The sequence below is a fragment of the Lutra lutra genome, chromosome 10 (assembly GCF_902655055.1).
Source record: "Lutra lutra chromosome 10, mLutLut1.2, whole genome shotgun sequence".
NCBI classification, from domain to species: Eukaryota; Metazoa; Chordata; class Mammalia; order Carnivora; family Mustelidae; genus Lutra; species Lutra lutra.
This window is the reverse complement of record NC_062287.1, coordinates 103,846,204-103,858,392: the sequence shown is the minus strand read 5'-3', so window position 1 is coordinate 103,858,392 and position 12,189 is coordinate 103,846,204. Positions and strand designations below refer to the sequence as shown.

Genomic DNA, 12,189 nt, shown 5'->3' with positions numbered 1-12,189 from the left:
GGGTACCTGGGTGGCTCAGTGGGTTAAAGTCTCTGCTTTCGGCTCAGGTCATGATCCCAGGGTCCAGGGATCGGGCCCCGCATCGGACTCTCTGCTCCCCGGGAGCCTGCTTCCTCCTCTCTCTCTGCCCACCTCTCTGCCTACTTATGATCTCTGTCTGTCAAATAAATAAATAAAATCTTTTTTTAAAAAAGGGAAGACCATAACATGTGTGTCTGTTTTCATGCTGGGGCAGGTTGATTGGGCTACTGTCACGGAGCAGACTTTGTGTGTATGGGTCTCTAACAATTACGTATTAGTCACATACAGGCACAAGTGACTGAGGTTACATAGTAAGCATTTTCAGAATGATTTCTTAAGAATAATACTTTTCTTTCCTGCGTATTTACTATTTGCAGAATCATTTTGTTCATAATCGTAGAGGAAGCCCACACAGAAAAATATGTATGTTTGTGCTTCCAATTTGGAATTCTACAAACACTAGAAAAAACCCCCCCCCTTTTAAAAAAATTTTGCTTTATTAAAGCAAAGCAATATCCTTCCTAGATTCAACATAATGAAGAACAATTCATAAATAAATCACCTCAACTTTATATGACCCCCAGTTTCTAATATATTTGTCCTCACATTTTTCCTCTGCTCTAATCTTTAATCCCAGATGTCTCAGTCTTTTCCTTTGTCTTTTGCTGAAGTTGGAATTTAATTTCCTCTGATGATCTATCTCAATTCCCTCCTAAGACATCACCTACAGCCACTCCCTCCTTTGACCCAATAACATTCGATAGAAATGTCCCTGTGTGGTATCAGATACCATTAAGTGAAATCAGAAAAATAAATAAGACACTTACCCATCTTCAGAGGTATAATAGACTGGTAAGAAAACACATCATTTTTAACTGATGGCTAATCTTGGTGGATTAAACTAATCTGATTCTGTTGCTTCATGAAACCTAACAAAAATAACAGTAAGAGGTAGGAAGAACGTTATAAACCCCACAAATCCAAAAAATAGGAGAGAAAGGGGTGTCACATTTTTTCCAAATGTTAGTAAGCAAACGGATAAATAGTAAATAACTTAGCAGCCCACAGAAATTGTGAATCTGACCGATAGAGCTAGAAGTCTGGAAAAAGGCTGATCCTCATTGGTGGAAGTCAGTAAGTCTCTAGAATTGGAAGAGCCTCCGGTTGGATGTATCACAGGACACGGTGAAGGGCTGGTTCTGACTGAAAAGCTAGTGAATTAGTAAATCAAGTAAATTCACTAAGAAGGGTGAACTAAGATCTCAGAAGGTCTAGAGGGTAATCATTTTTAAGTGGAACAACAGAATACAAAGTTCCAGAAGGAATGTCTCCAGAAAACTTAAATGAAATATTGTCCTCTGAGTCTGCAAAGATAGATTTGCATTCATGGTGGGGTACTTGGGAAATAATTGCCAAGGGGTAGGAAAAGCTAAGCATATGAAATGTGAGGTAGTTTTAAGTCCTGGAAAAGAAGTGTTTGAAAGAAGATACAATCATAACATGCATAGTAACTTACCTATTCATGACTAAAACACCATATATTGATCCAACTAAAAATTATGATAGAACTCTATTGGGAGAATGAGGGAAAAGAAAGTGTTATTACGGGGAGGGGTATCCAGAGTAAGGGAGGAGGATGTAGGGGTGAGTGGATTGTCTTCAATAATGGGGAGTTATTTATAAAAGCCCCAAATTAAAAATAATGTTAAATACATTGTCTTAAGGGCACCTGGGTGGCTCAGTCTGTTAAGCATCTGACTTTAGCTCAGGTCGTGATCTCAGGGTCCTGAGATCCAGTTGCCCACTTGGGCTCCACACTCAGCAGGAAGTCTGCTTCTCCCTCTTCCTCTGCCTCCCCCATCCCACTTGTGCTCTTTCTTTCTTTCTCTCTCAAATAAATAAAATCTTAAAAACAAATAAATGCATTGGCTTAGAAATATGGAAACAAACACAAAATGAAACAAAAAATTTAAATGCTTGCTTCTAGAGAAAGGAACTTAATTGAGATGCTGGTAACGGGATACTAATGATCTCCTTCAGGCTAAATCCAATGAACATTTTGCTGTTAATGTCTTGCTTCTCTGAACTTTCTGGTATTACTCAGAATATTTCTTTCTGTTGAAATACTGCTGTGTACAGTTTATGTGTATTACCTAAGATAATCCTCTCAATAACCATATGACATATTACCTACATTTTTAAAAAATTTTATTTATTTATCTATTGTTTTGACAGAGAGAGACACAGTGAGAGAGGGAACAGAAGCAGGGGGAGTGGGAGAGGGAGAAACAGGCCTCCTGCTGAGAAGGGAGCCTGATGCGGGGCTCCATCCCAGGACACTAGGATCATGACCTGATCCGAAGGCAGATGCTTAACAATTGAGCCACCCAGGCACCCCGACATATCTACATTTTACAGGTGAATAAACTGAAGCTTGGAGAGCTCATTGGTCACAGATCATGCAAGGAATGAGACTCAAACCTAGCTCTGTCTGATTCCAGAGTCTACACTCAAGATTACTAGTACTGTGGCCTTTTCTCTTCCTGTAAAGATAATTTGATCCTCAAAATTGCCGTGTACTATATGTTAGCTAACTTGAACATAACAAAAAAAATCAGAAAAATAGTTGCCATGTGAATTTATTTCAATTACTATTTTTTGATAGTGTTAATGCAGCAACCTCCTACAGCATTCTCTTGGTCCATACGAATTCCATGCATCCAAATATAGCTTGCCCTACTCTTTAGCTTCCTCTGCCATGGGCAACAGTTGGTCAGTGTCCTATCTTCAGGCTTCTTTGGGGCCAAGTTAGATGAGAATCTCTAAGCCATTGTAGACTTAAAGGGTCATGAGCCAGTTAACACATGACCTTGCTTATTCTCTGCTCTAGTGGCAACTTAGGGCTCGCCTATGGTTTTCTAAAGCTCAGCAAATAAAATTCCAGACTTGCCTTCTGACAACTGCTTCTCCCCAAACCTCCAAAGAGTTCCCTTGCTGACCATGCACTTGTCTGTTTGTGAGGACTAACGTGGGAAATGCCAAAAATTTCTGTAGTCCTATAAATTCCCTTCAAAAATCTTCCTTTTTGATGATGAAATCTCTAGGCTTTTCTGCAAAGGGCTGCTGGGTTTGATGATCACTGAGTAGTTTCGCTAACGTTTTTTTAAGTTCTGGAGAAATGGATCCAAAGCTGTCTTTCATTTGGGGGTACTTGTTGGCTCTTACTTTCTGAATTGTGTTTCAAATAAACTCCAGGGCCTACAGGAAAAATCACAACCTATCTCCTATTATTTTCATTTGGTTTTCATTTTTCTCTTCCTTTCATGATAGGTGAAATGTGTTAAGATAGTGAAATTTACCGTTAGGTAAGAATAAAGAGACTGGGTCCAAAGATGAGTCTATCTGTGCTTTATTCTCCCCCTGGGTGCGGGGGAAACAAATGCATTTTTGTCTCTAGGGGGGATAGTTACATTACATTAGATGTATACATTTTAAAAAAATAATAGATAATAAATGATGGATAAAGATTTTGATAAGTGGTTGTAAGTTTGTGAACTCGATATTCGAGGAATGGAAAAGAGTAGACATATGGTCATGGCTTGACCAGCCTCTTTTCTAATTTTTCTGAACCGTATTCAGAATTTTTTCCTTTAAGGAATACCCTCAATTATTGCAAAGGATATTAGGATACCTGTACTTTTCCTCCTGTTTCTCATGTTGGAGTCATGTCATTTTTGAGTTCCAGTTGTTATATTTTACATGAAAAAACACTTAGCCTTTAATCTCTTACTGCTTTATTTATTCAATGTTATTTTGTGTTTTACTCATTATTTCACATTAGCTTTTTGTTTTGCTGGGTTATATCCTTTAATAATTCCAAACAGCTCCGAGGAGGCCTTCTGTGCCCAGTTTGTTTCTTAGATAATACTTTTTTTTTGCCCTTACTTTTAAGTGTTGCTATTTTATAGGACTTCTCATAGTTGCTGTTCATCATGTTGTTCCAGAAAATAGTGAAGTTTCTGTCCCTTCTGAACTTAATGATCCATGGAATCTACCCATTTCTGTTCTAACCCTTTAGAGTATCTCAAGGGACTAGTTTTCAACTGAAGCACTTTGAGAAACACCAGAATAACCCATTTTGGAACCAAGTGGTAGTAGTAGAGGTGACCTTTGTGGGTTGGGCTTGGCCAATGACAGGAATTAGAGAACAGGAGGAGAGACAGGTTGAAGACTTTGTATAGCCAAGAGCAGCTCACCATCTCAGGGGATTTTTTTCCTTAATTATTGAAAATGATAAGGAAACTCAGAGAAGTGAACCTAGTATGGGGGATTCTTTTTATTTAAGAATATTTGCTGATTCTGTTGGGTGTCCATTGGTACCGAAATATGGCTTTAATTTTCATTTTATTTATTTCTAATGAAATTAAACATATTTTCATATCTTCTTTGACCATTTGGGTGTTCTGTTTTTGTGAAATGCCTGGACAAGTCTCTTAAACAATTTTCTCCTGAGTTGTCCTTCTTTAGCTAATACTTATAAGAGTTCTTTGTATGTTCAGAATACATATCCTTTCTTGCTTATATATATTTAAAATGCCATCTAAAATTCAGTGGATTTTCAATTTTTGCTGTTATTAGAGGTTCTCTTTTTTTGCATTAAGGACAGCACATGATGTGATGAGCTCTGGGTATTGTATCCAAATGATAAATTACTAAATTCTATATCTGAAATGAATGATGTACTGTATATTGGCTAACTAAATTCAAATTAAAAAAAGAAAATGCTTTCAACACACACAAAAAGTATACACACATTTAAAATTGTTCCATCTTAATAAATAAATAAATAAAATTGTTCCATCTTCCTGGAGATTTTGACTGTAATAATAATTTTTAATTATGTAATGTTCCTCTTTTGGATAAGTAACACTTTCTGCTCTAAGGTTAAATTTGTCTGATATTAATAAGCCTTAGCTTTAGAGTTTGCCCGATACATCTTTTCTCATTCTTTTACTTTAAACTGTGTTGTATTTATTAAGATTTGCCTCTTTTAAATAGTAAGTAATGGGGTTTGGCTTTTTTTAATCTAGTCTAAAATCTTTGTCACATATTACACATAATATATTTACTCGTATATTTGGAATTAAATCTACCATCTTAAGATTGACTTTCCTGGAAGAAATTAAAGTTCTAATTCTTATTAGAATCTGATAAGTCAATTATACACGCTGTGATTTTTAGAGGTATAAGTAAACACATAGTAAAAGACTATATAATTAGACTAATTGAAGAGAGAACTATAATAATAAAAAACTCATTGAAAAAAATACTCATATTGAAAATTAAGCAATAACGGGGAAATAAGAGAATACAGAGCAGTTGCCAAAAAATAGAAAACATATTTTGTTTGTTCATTTGTTTAAGCTGGTTACTCTATTTTATGGTTTATTAATTAATTAATTTATTTATTTATTTATTTATTGGTTTCCCTAAATGCTCTGTTTCTATTCACACTTCAACTTGGTAATAGCTTTATTCGTGTCAGTAAATATACATTCTGCTCACCACAGGCTACATCTGATGATTTTGAGGGAGAAGTAAGCATGAAGGCAGGTCATATGTGCAGGAAGATGGTGAGGAGAGCACCCGCTTCTCTAGACAAAAGTGCCCTCTGAGTCTCCATCTTCAGAATCCTAGTTCTTGAGGGGATAGTCAGGACTTTCATTTGAGTACCAATTCCATAATACCCTTCTTCCTACTTTTTCTTCTTCTGCTGTTATTTTGAAGGCTTGACATTATTCCTGCTCTGTTCTGCTTCTTACTGTGATCTGGTACTCACATCCTATGTATTTGCCTAAAGCAGAAAGGTAATTTTGCTCAGAAAAAACTTCCCAAACCTTGGCTTGGGGCTACACCACACTGCTGTGGGTACCTGGGTGAGGGAGAAAGGGACGACTGACCTAGATGTTTCCAACAAAATTTTAAAAATGATTTAGCTAAATAGCTTCCCCAGGCTCTGCCCTACTCTATTATTTACAGCTTCTGACACTGAACCTGAACTCTCTATGTTTGCTCTTACTTCTGTGGTGGTCCTATCTGCTTTCTTCGGGGTAGAGAGATTCTATTCATGCTTCTCTGTCAAGTCTCATTTCTACTCTTCACTCTGTTTCCATAATTCTTCAATATCACTTGCCAGTTATGCTGTGTCTAACTTTTTTGTCATTCTATGCAATCTGGAGGAGATGGACACCTGTCCTTAGTCCAATCTTTCAGCCTCTCCCGTGACATCATGATCTCTCTGTAGCCTTTGGCATTTGTGATGGCACTTTTTCCTAATACTTTCCATAGCTCTCTTTCTGTATCCTTCTGGGAACTCCTACTCCAGCTAATACTGGTTTTAATCTCTCAAAGTTCAGTATTCCCTGCCTTCACCTGCAACCCTGGGTGGTCTCATCCTTTCACTTGTGACAATTGCCTGCTCTCATTCCCTGGCTCCTGACAGGTATCCAATTCCTGACTGCCAACCCTATTTGAAGGTCCTGACACAATCCAAACATGCTTTTAAGCATTTAAACATGCTTAAGATTTTACTCTTTGTCCCCATCATTCTGTCCCTGGCCATGTCTGTTACCTTAGAGAATGGTCCTATCACTCATTCAGTTCCCTGAAGCAGAATCTGAGTGTCATCCTTTCGTGTCTTTGCTCTTTATCCTATACATCCATTCTACCACCAAGTACAACCGTTTCTACTTCCTAAGCATCTTTCAGACTCATTCACTTCTCTCCGTCCTCATTAGCACCAGTGGCCATTCAAGTAACCATCATCTATTCTGTGTATAACTGTAGCTTCCATGAGCCTAACTCTGTGACTTCTCTTCTTCCTGTTGTTTCTCTACATGGCACCTATGACAATATTTCTGAAAAATTTTATTTTTCATTTTGAGAATGATAATTCCAGAGGATTCCAAACAACACAGTCTTTTGAGTAGGCAAAAATTGGATTTCAGTCTTACCTACATCAACTCTGCACATCTCTGAGCTTCAATTCCAGCTTTTGTGAAAACTGAAGTAGACATACATGTTAAGTATATGGACTGACACATAGTAAACATCTAATCAGTTTTAGATATAGATACAATTACATTCAGTAACGTGAAGACTTTATAAATTCTCATTACTAAAATAAAATCCGAAGTCCTGAAGGTCACTGATGGAAAACCCTGAATGTCTGACTATTTTACAGCTTCTTCAAGTGATTCTGAAGCTCTTTGAGTTTCTTGAATGCACCCTGATATCTCTTGCCCTTTGGTTTTTCTTTGTTTTACTGGTTCTTTGGAACACCCTCCAACCCCAACTCTCCTTTCATTGTCCTGGCCGATCCTCAGGTCCCAGGTTAGAGGTTCCTTTGGGAAGTCTCCTCTGCATCTCCAGAGTTGGATTAACAAATCCTTGCATTAGCTCTCTTAGACTACACTACTTTGCAGGGTGCTGATTGTCCTGGATTATGGTGGTATATTTACTTGTTCGTGTGCCTGGTAGTCTGTAAGCTCCTCAGGGACAGGCCCATGTATCATTTTCACCATTTTATCTGCAGCACAGAGCACACTGATGGCTCAAAGCAATTTTTCCTTAAGAAAATGTTTACTGAATGAGAACCCAATACCACTTGCTTTCTCCTCCATATAAAGTATTGATTTCATATTACAAATGAGGAATCTTATGTTCAGAGAAACAATAAGGCCATGAATAAATGGTTGGAATTGGCTTTGTCTTAGTCAAATAACAGGCTTTTTCTATGATACCAGATGCCTTTTTGATTTAGAAACGTGTCTTATTAATTATTGCCATGCAATCAACTTGTTGTCACTTTACAAACCTTCATCCCTAATGCTGTATTTTCATGTAAATAATATGTTTAAATTTTGTATGGAATGGTAACATGCAGTTCTCTAGGGAGATGAGGAGCGCAGGTAAAATGTGTGAAGCTGTGAAGAGGACTTTTCAAATGAGTTTAAAATGTCATTAAATTAGTTTGTGTATATAAAGACCTTTGAGCAGAGTGTGACCCACAGTAAATCCTCAGCCGCTGATTTCCACCGATACACACAGTAAAGACACATTATAGATTATATATATGGTAATACACATGCTATTATTTTCCTATAAAAGACTGTATGAGGCAGTCACTGCTCATTCAGCAAATTTCACAACAGACACCCACACCCGTATTAAGGATGCTAAATCAGTTAGCACTTCCGACATAAAAAAGGAAGCAGCTGTGCATCTCAGAAATACTCAGCACTGCCTTTGGGGTTTAGAAAAACTTCAAGAGAAGAATGCAGAATTGACCTGAGTGAGGTGTGGAGTGGGGGCAAGTGTTTATCTGGACTGAAGGCACTTGCCCAGAGTCTCCGGCACTCAAAGGACGCACTGCAGACATTGCAGGCCTGAAGAAAGGTAGGGGCATGCCTTCCTAGGCTCTGGGGCTGATGGGTTTTTCATCCACTGGTTCTAGGGTGACTGGGATTTAATGAGAGAGGATCATGTTACTTTCACAGCAAGAGCTGGTATTCTGGGTTGGGGGTGGGTCTAGTGCACCTTTAAGTGTATGTTGGGGGGTGGGTTGGAGAACATTCTTTGTTGCAGAGGATGGTGGTAAGGACAGGCTCCTAGAGGTTGAGCCTGGGTGAGGTGGTCACAGTTATGTTTGATCCCTAGATCCCTAGGCTCTTAGGAAACCGAAAGCAATATTTTATGTTTTTTCACTAAGTATTTCATATACTCTGGGGTCTCCTTCTTTCATGGTCTTTATTCTCTGTCTCTGACATCATTTTTATAATTCAGCAGTCAGAAAAGGCCTGTCACGTGAAGAATTTGGTGGAGATGCTGTCAGGCGAAGGTGGAGTCCCCAGTCTTAAGCAGGCCCTGGGGTACACTGTGGTCTGACCTAGTTCTCCAACCATTCCAGGGCAGCATTCACGAAATGCCAAGCTAGAGACTGAAGATACCTGTGAGGAAGTCCACTGAGGAAAGGGATTTTGTAGATTTAAGTTTGATGAAGACCATTGTCCAGCTCCTTCATTGGCAGTTGGGACTCAGGAGGGAGTTGGTGATGAAGCAGTAGGAAACAAGAGATGGGTGGCGGTACTCACCCCCAAGAAGATTTGACATCAGTAGAAGAAAAGTGGGATGTTTTCTAGGTTTCTCCACATTTGTAGCAGGAACAACAATAACAAGAAGACACTGTACTTGTCAACAGCCCAACACATGTCGCAAATAATATGGTAATACTACAGTTCAGAGCCTTCCCCAATCTAGAGGAAATGTTCCTCATACCTATCCAAACTTTTTTGTTGTTTTGGTTTCCTTTTCATTTGAAAATAGGGAAGTCCAGACATAGAGGGTAAACACGTATTTATCCTTGAGGAATTTATCTTCCCTAGGCAATTACACATGGATTTCTGTGGTAGGAAAGAAGGAGGCAGTTAAGTAAATTTATAGTCAGAGTTCATTAGAAGGACCAAAGCATCAGCCCCAAATCACCAGGACCAGATATATGTTGCCACAGAATATGGAAAGACCATTAGAGACATTTGGAAGTGTTATTTTAATATAGCTTTTGCTTGTGGGAAACTCAAAGTCTTATTAAATAGAGAGGAAGAACCACCAGGGTTGTTTGACAAGATAGGGCCTACATCACCTAGATCCTCAGTCTGAAGATAAGACTGAGAGGTGAATGCAGAAATTTATTTGTATTAAAAAAGAAGTACCTAAAGTACACCTTTATTTGGACTAAGAATTACCAGTAGTTACTTTTACAATACTTTTGGTCTCTATGGTGCAAGAAGGAAATAACTGAGTCTTTTTTTCTTTCTTTTCTAGGTTTATTAAAAAATAATTGGCGTATATTGTTGTATAAATTTAAGGAGTACAGCATGATCATTTCATTTATATATTGTGAAATTATGATCAGTCAGTTAAGCTAACCTCCATCTTCTCCTATAGATACAATAAAAAGAAAAAGAAAAAAAAGGGGAAAAATTTCTCTTTGTGATGAGAATTATAGGATTTACTCTCTTAACAGCTTTCCTATACATTACATAGCCATGTTCACTATAGTCATCACATTGTACATTGCATCCCTAGTACTTATGGATCTTATAACTGGAAGTTTGCATCTTTTTACTAGCTTCTGCCATTTCTGCCCGCCCCGACTCTTCACCTCTAGTGACCATAGTTCTGATCTCTTTCTATGAGTTTGGGATTTTTTAAAAAATAAGATTCGACATGTAAGTGATATTATACAATATTTGTCTTGCCTGACATATTCCACTTAGCATAATGTCTCCAAGCTCCCTCTCTGTTGTTGCAAATGGTAGAATTTCCTTGTTTTTTTTTTTTCATGGCTGAATAATAATCCAGCGTGTGTGTGTGTGTGTGTGTGTGTGTGTGTGTGTGTGTAATGCTGCCATGAATGTGGGGGGATAGATACCTTTTCAAATTAGTGTCTTCATTTCCTTTGCACATATTCTCAAAAGTGTGATTGCTGGATCATATGGTCATTCTATTTTTAATTTTTTGAGGACCCTCCATACTGTTTCCCACAGTTACTGCTCCAATCTAGATTCCCGCCAACCGTGTACAAGGATTTCTTTTTCTCCACATCCTCTCCAGCATTTGTTCTCTCCCATCTTTTTGAGGATGGCTATTCTAACCAGTGTAAGGTGATATCTCGTTGTGATTTTGACTTGCATTTCCCTAAGGGCTAGTGATGTTGAGCATCTTTTCATGTATCTATTGGGGTTTTGTATATCTTTTTATTTTTTATTTTTTCAGCGTAACAGTATTCATTATTTTTGCACCACACCCAGTGCTCCATGCAATCTGTGCCCTCTCCAATACCCACCACCTGGATCCCCCAACCTCCCACCCCCCGACCCTTCAAAACCCTCAGGTTGTTTTTCAGAGTCCATAGTCTCTCATGGTTCACCTCCCCTTCCAATTTCCCTCAACTCCCTTCTCCTCTCCATCTCCCCTTGTCCTCCATGCTATTTGTTATGCTCCACAAATAAGTGAAACCATATGATAATTGACTTTCTCTGCTTGACTTATTTCACTCAGCATAATCTCTTCCAGTCCTGTCCATGTTGCTACAAAAGTTGGGTATTCATCCTTTCTGATGGAGGCATAATACTCCATAGTGTATATGGACCACATCTTCCTTATCCATTCGTCCATTGAAAGGCATCTTGGTTCTCTCCACAGTTTGGCGACCATAGCCATTGCTGCTATAAACATTGGGGTACATATGGCCCTTCTTTTCATTACATCTGTATCTTTGGGGTAAATACCCAGTAGTGCAATGGCAGAGTCATAGGGAAGCTCTATTTTTAATTTGTATATCTTATTTGGAGAAATTTCTTTTCAAATCCTTTGCCCATTTTTTTTTCCTATTGAGTTGTATGAATTCTTTATGTATTTTGGACATTAACCCCTTATCAGATATGTGATTTGCAAATATCTTTTTCCCATTCCATAGGTTGTCTTTTCCCTTTCTTGATGGTTTCTTTTGATATATAGAAGATTTTGGTTTAATGTAGTCCTGTTTGTTTATTGTAGAGTTTTTGTTGCTTGTGCTCTAGATGTCATATCAAAAATACATCATCAGGACCCATGTCAAAAGCTTCACTCCTATGTTTCCTTGTAGGAGTTTATGGTTCCAGGTCTTACACTGAGGTCTTTATCCATTTTGAGTCAGTTTTTGTGAGTGGTATAAGATTTATGTCCAGTGTAATTCTTCAACTTGTGTTCACCTAATTCTCCCAGCACCATTTGTAGAAGAGACTGTCTTTTCCCCATGGAGTATTCTTGGCTCTCTTGTCAAATAGTAGTTGACCATGTGTGCTTGGGTTTAGTTCTGGGCTCTGAATTTTGTTGTTGGTCTGTCTGTCTCTTTTTATGGCAGCACCACACTGTTTGGATGACTAAATCCTAATAGTATAACTTGAAATCAGGAAATGTGATGCCTTCTGTTTGTTCTCCTTTTTCAGTTTTTCTTTGGCTAGTTTGAATCTTCTGTGCTTCCATATAAATTTTAGGAGTGTTTTTTTCTACTTCTATAAAAAATGCCATTAAAATCTTGATAAACAATGCATTGAATCTATAGAT

The 12,189-nt window shown here is 38.1% G+C and overlaps 1 protein-coding gene across 4 annotated transcripts in view; it reads left to right on the top strand.

Annotated features, from left to right (window-relative positions):
- The window catches only part of LOC125078668 (membrane-spanning 4-domains subfamily A member 4A-like), a 210,631-nt gene that overhangs the window by 174,944 nt on the left and 23,498 nt on the right, over nucleotides 1-12,189 (top strand). For 2 of the 4 annotated variants that reach the window (XM_047691681.1, XM_047691678.1), the window contains exon 1: nucleotides 8,301-8,478. The exons of 1 other annotated variant lie outside the window; for it this stretch is intronic. The gene's annotated coding sequence lies outside the window, so the exon portion shown is untranslated. Of the gene's footprint in view, nucleotides 1-8,300; nucleotides 8,479-10,297; nucleotides 10,311-12,189 lie in introns of those variants that run through there. One more of the 4 variants, XM_047691680.1, reaches the window with a different exon arrangement.